The sequence below is a fragment of the Urocitellus parryii genome, chromosome 4 (assembly GCF_045843805.1).
Source record: "Urocitellus parryii isolate mUroPar1 chromosome 4, mUroPar1.hap1, whole genome shotgun sequence".
NCBI classification, from domain to species: Eukaryota; Metazoa; Chordata; class Mammalia; order Rodentia; family Sciuridae; genus Urocitellus; species Urocitellus parryii.
The window spans coordinates 61,271,586-61,284,916 of record NC_135534.1 but is presented as its reverse complement, the minus strand read 5'-3'; the positions used below and the strand labels follow the sequence as shown (position 1 = coordinate 61,284,916).

At 33.8% G+C, this 13,331-nt stretch overlaps 1 pseudogene; it reads left to right on the top strand.

Moving 5' to 3' along the window:
* Nucleotides 1-749: 749 nt before the first annotated feature.
* On the top strand, nt 750-1,707 carry LOC113191322 (olfactory receptor 52Z1P-like; annotated as a pseudogene).
* Nucleotides 1,708-13,331: the final 11,624 nt, after the last annotated feature.

Genomic DNA, 13,331 nt, shown 5'->3' with positions numbered 1-13,331 from the left:
ATCTTGGGGGTAGAATCCCTTGACCATGACTCAGCACATCCTTCAACTGATACATAACTACACTCTTCATATGACAAGATCCCCTATCTCTTTCTCTCTGATTCTTCCATGAGCCTGGAAAACTTATCTTTCCTGTTGTAAAATTAAATGACCCTCAGTTCACCATTGGTAGACCCTTTTTCTCCCAGGGTTCCCCAGGCTCTTTCTCTCTCTCTCTCAAAAAAAAAAAAAAAATCCTTCTCTCTTCTCCTGAAGAGCCCTCTCTGCAACTGCACAGTTGTTAGTTCATACTTGTCTATACTCTGCAGGAAACAGAGGAGGAAGCGAGGAAGAAGGTAAAATGTGTAGGCGATGTGAGGACACTGGTGCTAAGTCAGAATAATGTTGTATTGGATCTCACTTTGCATAGAGTTGGTTTGGCTGAAAAACATGCATACTGTGATGCTGCAAAACAAGGACCCAGTCCCAACACATACTACATTAAGTTGATACAACAATACACAAATCAAGGATAATCTATAGTTCTCTTTCTACTCCACTCCAAATAAATTACTAGAGAAAAGACTATGAGATTCAAGGTAGGCTTTCAATTCAATTATAGGCATAGCGATTTTATCTGATAAATGGTGTTGAACTCCTAAAAAGATTACAAAAGAATCAACCTAATTTAAAAAAAAATACCCTTGTTCTATATCTCCAGTGCCTCTTTCTTCCATCCTAGGCTTTAGAATCAAAGGACTGAGTAAAACATGACAATGTCTTCAAATCAAACCAACATCAGAGACACCTGGTACACCATGACTGGGATCCCAGGACTGGAAGAGGCACACATATGGATTTCCATCCTCATTTGTTTCATGTACCTAGTGGCTATTCTGGGCAACACTCTCTTATTATTCCTGATCTTCACTGAGCGCAGTCTTCATGAACCTATGTACCTCTTCCTCTCCATGTTGGCCCTGGCAGATATCTTGCTCTCCACAGTTACCACACCAAAGATGCTAGCAATCTTCTGGTTCCAAGCTGGGGGCATTTCCTTTGGTAACTGTGTGTCTCAGATGTTTTTCCTTCACTTCATCTTTGTGGCAGAGTCTGCTATATTGTTGGCCATGGCATTTGACCGTTTTGTGGCCATCTGTCATCCACTAAGATACTCGACCATTCTAGCACCCTCAGTCATTGGAAAAATGGGTGCTGCAGCAGTAACTAGGAGTTTCTTCATCTGCTTCCCCTTGGTTTTTCTGGTATATCGGCTCCATTACTGTGGAAAGAACATTATTCGTCATTCATACTGTGAACATATGGGCATTGCTAGATTGGCCTGTGATAGCATCAAAGTGAACATCTACTATGGGGTGATTGTGGCCCTGTTTTCCACATGCCTAGATGTGGTACTAATCATCATCTCCTATGTTCTTATACTTTGTGCTGTGTTTAGAATTCCTTCTAAGGATGCCCGACTCAAGGCTCTGGGTACCTGTGGTTCCCATGTCTGTGTCATCCTCTTGTTCTATATACCAGCTTTTTTTTCCCTTCTTTGCTCACCGGTTTGGGGGACACAGCATACCCCTGCATGTGCATATCCTCCTTGCTAATCTTTATGTGGTGGTACCACCCACCCTGAACCCCATCATCTATGGAGTTAAGACCAAGCAAATCCAGGACAGAGTTATTCAGGTCTTTTATTTGAACAAGACACTTTGTTAATATAAACCAAAAAGATTGGTTCTTTATTATCCCCAAAAAATCAAAAGTTGATGTGCATTTGAAGTTATAGTCAACATCTTTTATCATGCCAACATTAGGAAGAAAATAACAGCAAATTTTTGAGTAAATGACACAATATTAAATTATTCCTGTGTGTGTATCTTTTCTCAGGACAGTATTAGAGCAAGGATATCTTATTTTCTGTATAATATTTAGCTTTGTTACAACAGGCTTAAAGTGTAGTAATTTGAAAGCAAGTTTCAATTGTATATTGACGCAAAAAAACAGAATTACAGATACAACCCACCTCCACATGCTAAAAGATATGAAAAATAAATTTCCCAAACTGTGTAATAGACATACAGCATATTTTTACTATAAAATAGGAAGATAAAATGGTATTATAGTTCGAATAAAGTAGTACTCACCTGCTTGGCACTATAATAATTGAACATTTGGTTTATGGTTTGGGTTTGGAAATTCAGCTATCTGACTGAATAGTATATTTACTATTCCTGGGCATATGTATATGAACTATATAATCAACATATATATTATTTTATGCCCATTATAAGGTGATTGGAAGGCTTACACGACATGCTCACCTGACATGATCTACATAAAACTCCTAAAACAAAGCCCAGCACAAAATGGAAATGAAATGATGTTGCTTACTGTTGTTATAATTGGCAGTTATGGAACCAGCCTGTGTCCCACAAATAAAAGACCTGCAGGACAGAAAAAGGAAGCTCTGCATTCCATTTCTTCTTTCCTATAATTACTGTTAGGCATCTTGGGACATAGTGAGTATAGTTAATCCTGGGTATTACATCATTTAAATTTGTCCCGGTGGAGACAAGAGAAAGACATTATCAGTGATTGGTTTCAAAATTAATAGCTTGTATGCCAATTAAGACCATTGAAATGGACCTATATTCATATTTATTAACTAAAGGGGCAGTACACTCTTGGTCATGATATGATGGCCCTATGGCCTAAATATTTTTCACCATGAAGGCCAGGGTATTTTTAATGGCCATGGTAAGATGCATTCATCAGGATATAGAAGCAACAGTGGGATATCAAGAAGATTATAGGAACACAAGATAAAGTTGAATTTAAAAAATTTACATATTCTTTTCTAAAAATATACTTGCAAAGGAACAAATGTGCATATATATGCTCAAAGCATTGGTGATGAAAATGAACAACTAAAAATTATAAATGCGCATAATGAATGTGTTAACATGCATCTTAAAATTGTGTATAATGCAATTATTACAGAATGTTACATATATGTGCTTATATGGAAGTGAACTTAAAAATACTTTTCAGAGAATCAGATATTGAAGAATACTAATCATGTGATCTCAATTATATAGATGCATGCCCTTATATTCATCTCTGGAACCATATAGGCATTGCATTTTGTAACAGAGAAGTACATACAGAATTCTCTGATGTTGTGGATATTTTTTAAGGAAACATTTTATATAAAAAAGTTTAAAAATTAATTTTGCCTTCCAATTGTCTTTTCAAAATGAGACATGTAGCATTAACATTACATTACTCCATCAGTTTGTAGATATTACTGTTCTTCTCTTTATATAATATTATCTTGTAAACAAGGTAAATTGTAAACTCTGTGTATATAAAATTTAATTTGTTTAGCATTGAATGCCATCGGGATAGGTTTCTCCTCAGAAAATCATCAGTCTATTCAACTCACAATTCATACTTGTTCACATTTAATCCCAGTGAAGATAAATTGTGAATGACTAAATTGTTTACATATCACATTAAATTTCTTATTATCCATAACTTAAATTCTCAGAAAATTTGCTCCAAATGGATTAAGGGTACTTTACAACCAAACAAGGATAACATATTTAGCATAAGACCTATTGTCTCCAGAATACATGGTATGGAAGGAATACATTTAGCCTGTAGTCCAAGACATCAAGACCAGTGTTCTCCTTACTCCTAAGTTTGTAATAACATGCTAAAAATACTTTATTGGTGTGCAATGGATAATTTCTGTAGAAATAATTTATATTTAATCTATAACCAGACGATGCAAAAAAAATTAAGTTTACCAGGATTTTCAAAAATTTTTTATAGTCCCTGATTAGTTCTAGTTTAATGTTGTCTTTGGAATTATTTTGGTGTCTCAATGTGCTCTTAAATGCCAATGTTGATATATATTCATAGAAAGTAAATTGTATATTGAATTAAATTGAGGAAAAAGATATTAAGGTATTTACTAATATCTAAAGGTGGTTAGTATAGGAAAATTTATTTGAGTGATATAAACAGAAAGGAGATACATCATTAGTACTATGAACACACACACACACTTTCATTAAAGAAATAATTTAAAACAATTTGAATTCATTCCATCATTTTAACATATTTGAATATTACCTCATTTAAGAAAAAATTATTATTTTCTAGGTTGGGTTAGATGAGAACTTTGAGATATTTTACCCTACTCTCTTGAAGCAAACAATAGCAACCTTATTAATAGGATATATGTAAATTTAAGATATTTTTAGGGGCTAGGGTTGTGGCTCAGGGGTAGAGTGCTTGCCTAGCACATGCAAGGCCCTGGGTTCGATACTCAGCACTACATAAAAATAAATAAAGATATGTGTCCAACTAAAAAATAAATATTAAAAAAATTAAAAAGATATTTTAAATCAAGTAAGTATAAGTTGAATCCTACAGAACAAATATAATTATTTATTTAATATTTTATATTGCATGTGAGTACTTATATTCCCTGAGTTAATATTTATGATATACTTAACAAAATAATACCAAGACTAGTTTTTCTTGAGCACAGTGTAACATAAAGATACTTATTGATTTGATTTTAATAATAAATAATTTTGTAGGATAAATTAAGTGTATAGCAACTTTTAACTTTTCATCATTATTTTATGATGTAATATGTTACTTAGTTCACAATTTTCAGTTGCTAATTTTTGTAAAAAAATTAATGAATGTAAAAGTTTTATTGCTTACTTCTAAAACATCTTTTTTCCTGTGTATTGGTCCTTTTTGTTTATATATAACATTAAGATTCATTTTGACATAATTATAAAGGCATGGGAATATAATTTACTCTAATTTGGTCCCCATTATTTCCCCTTTTGCTCCCTTATTCTCTCCCCCTGTACCTCCCTTCTATTCTACTTTAACTATGTAATGTTATGAACGACCAATAAAAAAAAAAAAATTAAAAAATAAATAAATAAATAAATTAAAAAAAAAGAACTAAATAAACACTTCTTAAAAGAAATATAAATTGTCAACATCTCTAGCAATTAGGAAAATTCAAAACAAAACTATATTGAGATTTCATCCAACTCCAGACAGAATGGCAATTATCAAGAATACAATTAATAATAAGTATTGGCGAAGAAATTGCAAAAGAGCTACATTCATAAACTGATGGTGGAACTATAGACTAGTACAACCACTTTGGAAAACAGTATATGGAGATTTCTCTAAAATTTAGGAATAGAACCACCATATAATCCAGCTATACCATTCTTGGCACATATCTGAAAGATCTAAAATCAGCACATTATAGGGATATGTCATATCAATGTTGATAGTAGCACAATTCCCAATAGCCAAGCCATGTAACCAAATTATGTGTCCTTCAACAGATGAATGGATACAGAAAATGTGGCATAAAACATCTTTTTTTTTAATACAAGTTTCCATAGAAAACATCCCTTTATTCCAAACATCATTTGGGATAAAGGAAGATCTAATTATACTGTCACATTACATTTGTATGCCCCATATGTGTTTTTATAAAATGATAGATGATGTGGTATTGCCCCAGTAGATCACTCTATTCTTAAGACTAAGGTGACTCCTTTATGAGCTCTTATATTTTCTTTACTTTTTTCAGATCCAAATGCCCCTTCAGTTCCCTTCTGCTTGATCTCTTAACTGAATTAATTATAGTTTTTAGGTAAAGATGCATGTAAGGAAAAAAAAGGAGACAACAGAGACAAGATGCAGAGGTAGGAAAGAAAGATGCAAGATGGCAGAGAGGCCAAGTTGCCAAGCTGTATTTATATCAATAGGTTACTTTAGGTCATTGCCAAAATTAGTACATATTGTTAATTATATTACTAGGAAGGTTACAAACCTAGCAACATTATTCAGCATATTTCTCAGTTACTTACTAAGTTGCAATGTGCAATGTTAGGAGCTTTGTGTAGCTCTGAAGAAAGTCCATTGAATAAAGTTACTATTATGTGAACAGGTTTAGATTCAGTCAACATTATGGTTTTCTAACCAGAGAGTCCCTATATTCCCAGGAGCCGTGTGCCTGAGATCAAAGTCGAGACTTATCAGACTCCAACACAGAGTTTTCTTGTGAAGGACATTGCTACAGCATCCAGGCATCCTGTGTCTTTGCACAGAAACTTTCCCAGAACCCAGGCATTTGGTATCTTTGCACAGAAACTTCCTAGCCACCATGTATGCCACAGTCACGAAGCTATCAAAGACCTCAATCCCAAACACAGAACCCCTTCAGATACAAAAAAAGGATATATCCAGAATATCCATTAATTATCACAGAAAACTACACTCAGATTCAATTGAATTATTTTTAGCTATTTATACTAAAATTGAATATGATTATATTTACTAGAATGTCATTTTTTTCTCTAGAGTGACTGTGTGTAAGCTTGTTGGAAATTGTGTGTGTGTGTGTGTGTGTGTGTGTGTGTGTGTGTTATGTGTGTGTGACAGAGCCAGAGGAAGAGAGATATAGAGAAAGAGACACAAGACAGAAAAGAGAACTAAAATCTGTGATAAAACATTTAGAAAGCCTGTGCTGCATTCCTGGACCTATTTAATTGCTTCATAACTAAAAGGACAGATTTGAAAAACTTACATGAAACCACAACTCTGATTATATGTATCTAAGTGAGAACAGAGAACAAAAGAAATAGCCAACACACACTGCTGACTGAATCAGAAGCTAGAGCCTGGGAGCCAACATGCTCAAGCTCAGTGGCTCTGTCTCAATGTCCTTGGTTCTGACACTGACTGGGATCCCTGCACGGAATGTGTACACTTCTGGATTCAGATCACTTTCTGTATCATGTGCATCATTATTCTATTTGGGAATTCCTTGCTCCTAGTCCTTGTCAAATACAATCTCCATGAGTCCATGTACCACCTTCTGGCATTGCTTGAAGTAATAGATATTGCTTTCAGTACCTGTATCCCACTCAAAGTGCCAGCTATATTCTGTCTCATCTGCCAAAAATAGACCCTAGATGCCTGTGCCTTGTAGATGTTGTTCGTCCATGCACTCCAGTGTAATGAGTTGGGTATTTTTCTGGTCATGCCACTGCATGCTATGTGGAAATCAGTGAAACTCTGAGATCTGTAACCGTTTTTACTCACCAATTTCTCACTCAAATGGTGGTTGGGGTGACACTCAAAGCCATATTCTTGTATCTCCAAGTCTCATGATCTTCAAATGGTGTTTCAAAGTCTTCAGGACCATGTGGTCTCTCATTCATATTGGGAACACATGGCCATGTTGAAGTGGGCAGCACTAGATGTTTGAATCAATAAGATACTTGGTCTGTTTGTGGCTTCAGTTGACTTGGATTCAACTTGGACTTCACTGCGGTCTCCTATATTTGAGTGTATATAAACTGTCTCCAAGCTGTCTCAAGAGGAAGCTGGACTCAAGACCTTGAAGAACTGCAGTGCCCACATCTGTGTCTAATGTCAGTTTTATCTCTTGACTTTCTTCTCCTTTACACACAGGTTTGAGTTCCACAGTTATTCTTCTTTCATGTTCTTCGACCTAATCTTCCCTAGTTGTCCCACAGTTGCTTAGCCTTACCACTTATGGAGAGAGACAAAACAGATTCAAGATCAAGTGTCTAATATTTTCCACACTGAACTTGCTCCTTGACTTCTCCTTTATCTCATTTATTTCAAAGAGCAATATATGACTGAAAATTCTTGTTGGTGTTGAGTGTCAGTATTTAATTAAGTTTATTGAATACAAGTTCCAGATCTGAACTCAAGATAATAGCACTTTGACTCTTTCTTAAATGCTTTCACTTGTTTTGGTTACAAAATCAGTTGAAACTCAAACAGCTTTTCACATTTAAACAAAAGATAACATAAAACGCAAAGTTATTAATTTTAATAGCTTGATTAGCTTTCAGTAATTAAAAAGCAAAACTAAATTATAATATTTTGGCTTCTTTTTCAAAATATCAAGTGGCATTGATGCCACTGTGTATGAATTTCAGTTTAATATATCTTAATTCTATTTAATATGAAGCCAATCATTTGTACCATGATCTTTTATTGCATTAATCATAAATATTTTCATCATAAAGCATTGTCATTTTTAGATCCCTGAATATCTCTTCTAAATTATGATTATGATTATTATATAGGGATTAACTGAACAATTACATTTTAATTTTGGCATTAAAATACAATAAAACTTTCTTCTTTTTCCAAATATATTTTATTTGTATCATAACAGAAACATGAATAAAGGAATTATTAACATAAAATTAAACTCTGGTAGGAAAGTTTCTTTGAAGATAAAGAAAGAAAATATGGAAAGATTAACCATCACATCAGCCTACTTTTTTTCTGATAGTATTTTATATGTGGTCCATGGGAGTGATTCATTTTTTCTCAACCTTTTACCTTCAGTCTGTGGATGTCTTTTCCTGTGAGACAAGTCTCTTGAAGGCAACATATTGTAGAGTCTTTCTTTTCTAATCCTATCTGCCAGTCTATGTCTTTTAATTGATGAATTTAGGCTGTTCACATTCAGGGTTATTATTGAAATATGTTTTGTAGTCTTGATCATTTTGGTTTATTTTTGGTTTTTAGCTTGACATGGTTTCTCCTTTGATTGGCCTTTCCTTTAGTGTGATTTCTCCCTTTGCAGATTTTCATTGTTGTTTTTTATTTCCTCCTCATGGAATATTTTGCCAAGAATGTTTTCTAGTGCAGGGTTTTTTTTTCTGTAAATTCTTTTTTTTTAATCATTACAGGTTTTTATTTAATCAGCAAATCTGAAAGTCAATTTTGCTGCATGTAAGATTCTTGGTTGGCATCCATGTTTTTACAGAGCTTGGCATATGTTGTTCCAGGACCTTCTGGCTTTGAGGTTCTGCGGTAAAAAATCTGCTGAGACCCAAATTGGTCTCCCCCTGTATGTACTCTGATTCCTTTCTCTTTCTGCCTTTAAAATTCTATCCTTCTTATGTATGCTAGGCATTTTCATTATAATGTGGCTTGATGTACATCTGTTGTAAGTTTGTACATTTGGTGTCTTGTAAGCCTCTTGTATTTGATTTGCCAATATATTCTTCATGATTGGAGAACTTAGTTATAGTACTTCATTGAGGAGACTGTGCATTCCTTTATTTTTAATTTCCTTGCCTTCTTCTATCCTGATAAATCTTAGATTTTTTATGTTATCTCATAATTCTTGCATGTTCTGCCTATGGTTTGGTGTTTTTGTTTTTGTTTTGTTTTGTTTTACCATCTTCACTATATGGTCAACTTCACTTTCAAGATTATATATTTTGTCTTCATTGTCTGAGGTTCTGTCTTCCAAGTGACCTAGTCTATTGGTGATGCTTTCTATTGAGTTTTTTTATTTGGTTCATTGTTTCCTTCATTTCAAAGATTTCTGTTTGTTTGTTTTTCAGAATCTCTATCTCTTTCTTGTAGAAATCTTTTGCTATCTGTTTTTGCTCTCTTACCTCTTTGTTGATGTGATCAATTTGCTTGTATTTGCCCTCTTAGGTAATTCTTTAATTCACAGATCATTTAAATTATGTACATTTTGAAGTCTTTCTCTGATATTTCATCTACTTTGCTGTCAATAGATTCTATTGTTGTAGAATCTTGCTTTGTTTCAGGCACTTTCTTCCCTTGTTTTACATGTTGTCTATGTGTCTTTCTCTCTTGCAATGCAGATCTGAGATATTGCAGTTTCTACCTATAATCATGTAGTGTCCCTGCAGGTTACTAATACTTCACCTTTAAGGGTGAGATCAATATTTATAGCACCCAATGCAACAATACGCAGCCATAAATCTATTAGCTTCTATTTAAACATTTACAGTTTTGTCACAATAAACAGAAATTATGAGTTTGATTATCTTCTTCCATATAGTCAGTAGGTCTGCATAAAGGTTTACAGATGCTAATGAAGGACAGAGAGAGAAGGAAGGGTAGGGGTGGGGGTGTAGGATATGATGATTACGAAGTAGGATGTGAGAATATAGAGGTATTAGATTATAGGACCAGTGAAAGTGTAATCAAAAGAAGTTGGCTATTATCAGGAGAAAAAAGAAAAAGAGGCGACCCCTTGCAATAATCTCTGTTTTCTCTGCAACAGGATGATGTCTGTTAACATACCTATTAGGGATACCTCTGTTGCCATCAGGACCACAGGGACCTTGGCGATGATCTTCCAGGTCCTACTTGTTGTCCCTAGATGGAAATGGCCATGTCACTAGTTGTTTGTGGCAGTAGCATCAAGCCTGTAGGTACATTTATGTTGGATTTCCAGGCCCCATTCAGTGTCTGAAGATAGAAGTGCCCTAACTAAAGATGATGGAGTTGGCAGAGGAGGTAACCCAAGATGGTGGTGGAGGTGTCCCAAAATGGAGGCATTTGAGGAAGGGGCTGGAAGGATGAGCTGTGCAATGGCATTGGGCAGCCTGTTTGGTGATAACTCACTGTGGCATACAGTGATGCAACAGGCAGCTCACTCCTCGCCCTGTCGGTTGTCCCCAATTGACAGTACCACGTGGGAAGGGTTAGGGCCATGGCTGCATGTCCCAAGATGGAGGCAGTTTGGTTGGAGCTACATGTTGGTGGGTATGAACCACAGTCTCCATGTGGGCACAGTGGAGCAACCACAGTTGCTCTCTGGGCTCCAGCAAGGTGAGGCGGGGCATAGAGGTGTTCTGCCCTGGCCTCTGTCAAAGTGAGGCAGGCTCCAGTCTTATAATCAGGTATTTGATCCACTTTGAGATTACTTTTGCATGGGATGAGAGAGAGGGTTCTAATTTCATCCTTCTACAATTGGATATCCAGTTTTCCCAACACCACTTATTAAAGAGGCTGCCTTTTCATGATGGTTCTGTAGTACAATTTGAAGTTGGATATTGTGTTGCCTCTAGCATTTCTTTTTTGTTTAGGATGTCTTTAACACGTTTGAGTCTTTTGTTCCTCTATATGAACTTTAGGATTGCTTTTTCTAGTTCTGAGAAGAACATCATTGATGTATTTATGGGAATGATATTAAATCTATAGAATTTATTTTATATGGCCATTTAAAAAAGATTGCACCTGGCCATACATGAATATGAGTAGTCTTTTTATCTTCTAGCATTTTCTTTGATTTCTTTCTTTAGTGTTTCTTTCACCACCTTTGTAAGTTTATTTCTAGTTATTTTATTGAAGCTATTGTGAATGAGATTGTTTTTCTAATTTTTTTATCAGCTGGTATATTATTGGTTTATTGAAAAGCTATTGATTTGATTTATGTATGTTAATTTTGCATAGTGCTACCTGGTGAATTTATTCATAAGCTCTATTAATCTTTTGGTTGAACGTTTAGGGTCTCAATTATATCATTTCATGACTTCTTTTTATATTTGTATCACTTTTCTTTCTTTCTCTTGGCTAATTTTCAGCTTAAATTTAATAGAAGTGGTGAGAATGGACATACTTTTTCTATACCTAATTTTAGTGAAAATGCCTTTTCATTTTCCCCATTCATTCAGTATGATGCTGGCATTGAGTTTATCATTTATAGCTTTTATGATATTGAGGGAAGTTTTTATCCCTCTTCATGGTTTTTATCATAAAGGGGAGTTGAATTTTTTTCAAAGGCTTTTTTTTCTGCCTCTGTTAAAATGATCACGTGATTTTTGTCTTTAGTCCTATTTATGTAGTGTAGTACACTTATTGAGTTGCATATATTAAACTAACCTTTTATCCCTGGGATAATGTCAATGTGACCATGGTTTATAATCATTTTATTGTGTAGTTGGATTTGATATTCTAATATTTAATAAGGATTTTTGCATCTATGTTTATCAAAGATATTGGTCAATACGTTTCTTTCCTTGAAATATCTTTTTCTAATTTTGTTATCACAGTGATATAGGCTTTCTAGAAAGAGTTTGAAAGAATACTTTCCTTTTCAATTTTATGGAATAATTTGAGGAGTATTGACATAAGTTATTTGAAGATCTGATAAAATTCAGATGTTAATCATGTAGATCTGGAGGATTTCTTTCTTGAACTCTTTATTTTTGCTTCAATATCTACTTATAATTGTTCTGTTTAGTTTTCTATATCCTCTGGGTTTAGCTCTGATAGGCCACATGTGTCTAGAAAATTTTCAATTTCTTCCAGATTTTCCAATTGATTGGAAATATATTTTCAAAAAATCCCTTAATGATACCCTGGATTTCAATTGTATCTTTGTACTACACCAATTTTCATCTCTATCTTTATTAATTGTGTGTTCTTTTTTTGGTCTATTCATCTAGGAGTTTATCAATCTTGTTTATTTTTCAAAGGACCAACTCTATCTTTCATTTATCCTTTGTATTTTCTCTTAGATTTTATTTCATTAACTACAGCAATAATCATTGCTATATTTTTCTTTACTAATTTTGGAATTGGTTTGGTCTTATATTTTTAAGACTTTTTTCCCATTTATTTTTATACTAACTAGGGATTGCAGTAGAAAGATGTACAGAAGTGGTGAGCAGACTCCTTTTTTTTTGTTTAGATCATTGCAACACATGCGCTTCTTAAACATTAAATATGTTGTTAGAAATAGGCCACTCTTGTAGTAGATGCTCTCCACCATGTTGAGGGGCTCCCTTATCTCTATTTTATTGAAATTTTATTTTTTAATGTATAAATGTTATACGTTTTCAAATACTTATAATATTTTAATTAATATGATCATATATATCCTCTCTAGCCAATTAAAGTGATAATGACATGAATTGCTTTTCTAATATTGTGCTAGTTCTGCAAAATTAAAAGAATTCCTACTTTGTGATAAAACATTATTTTTATAAATTAGATATGATTTTGAACACTCGTGTGGCTTTCTGCATTTTCATGAGGATGTATTAGTCTCATGAGATGCATAAATTCATATTTCTATTTCTTTTTCTGTATGTTTTAGTAAACTGCATATTCCAATACACTCTTTTATAATCATTATCAAATTTATGGGCATAGAGTTGTTCAAACTATTCTTGTCTTTTCTTTTGTATGCCCATTGTGTTGAGACTTAGTCACACCCTATTTTATTGCTGACACTATTTTCTTTTAACTATAATTTTATTACTTTCCTAGATATAGATTTTTTATTTGGGTTATAGTTTTAACAATCAGTCAACAATATTTTGATAACTATATTTCTTTATTATATTCAATTTTATTGAAAAGTGTTAGAATATTTATTGCTTATTTTACTTTCTAGGTTTTAAGGTTAAATTTCTGTTCCTTCTCTAGCATTTAAGGTAGTAGTTTTAATTACTTATTAT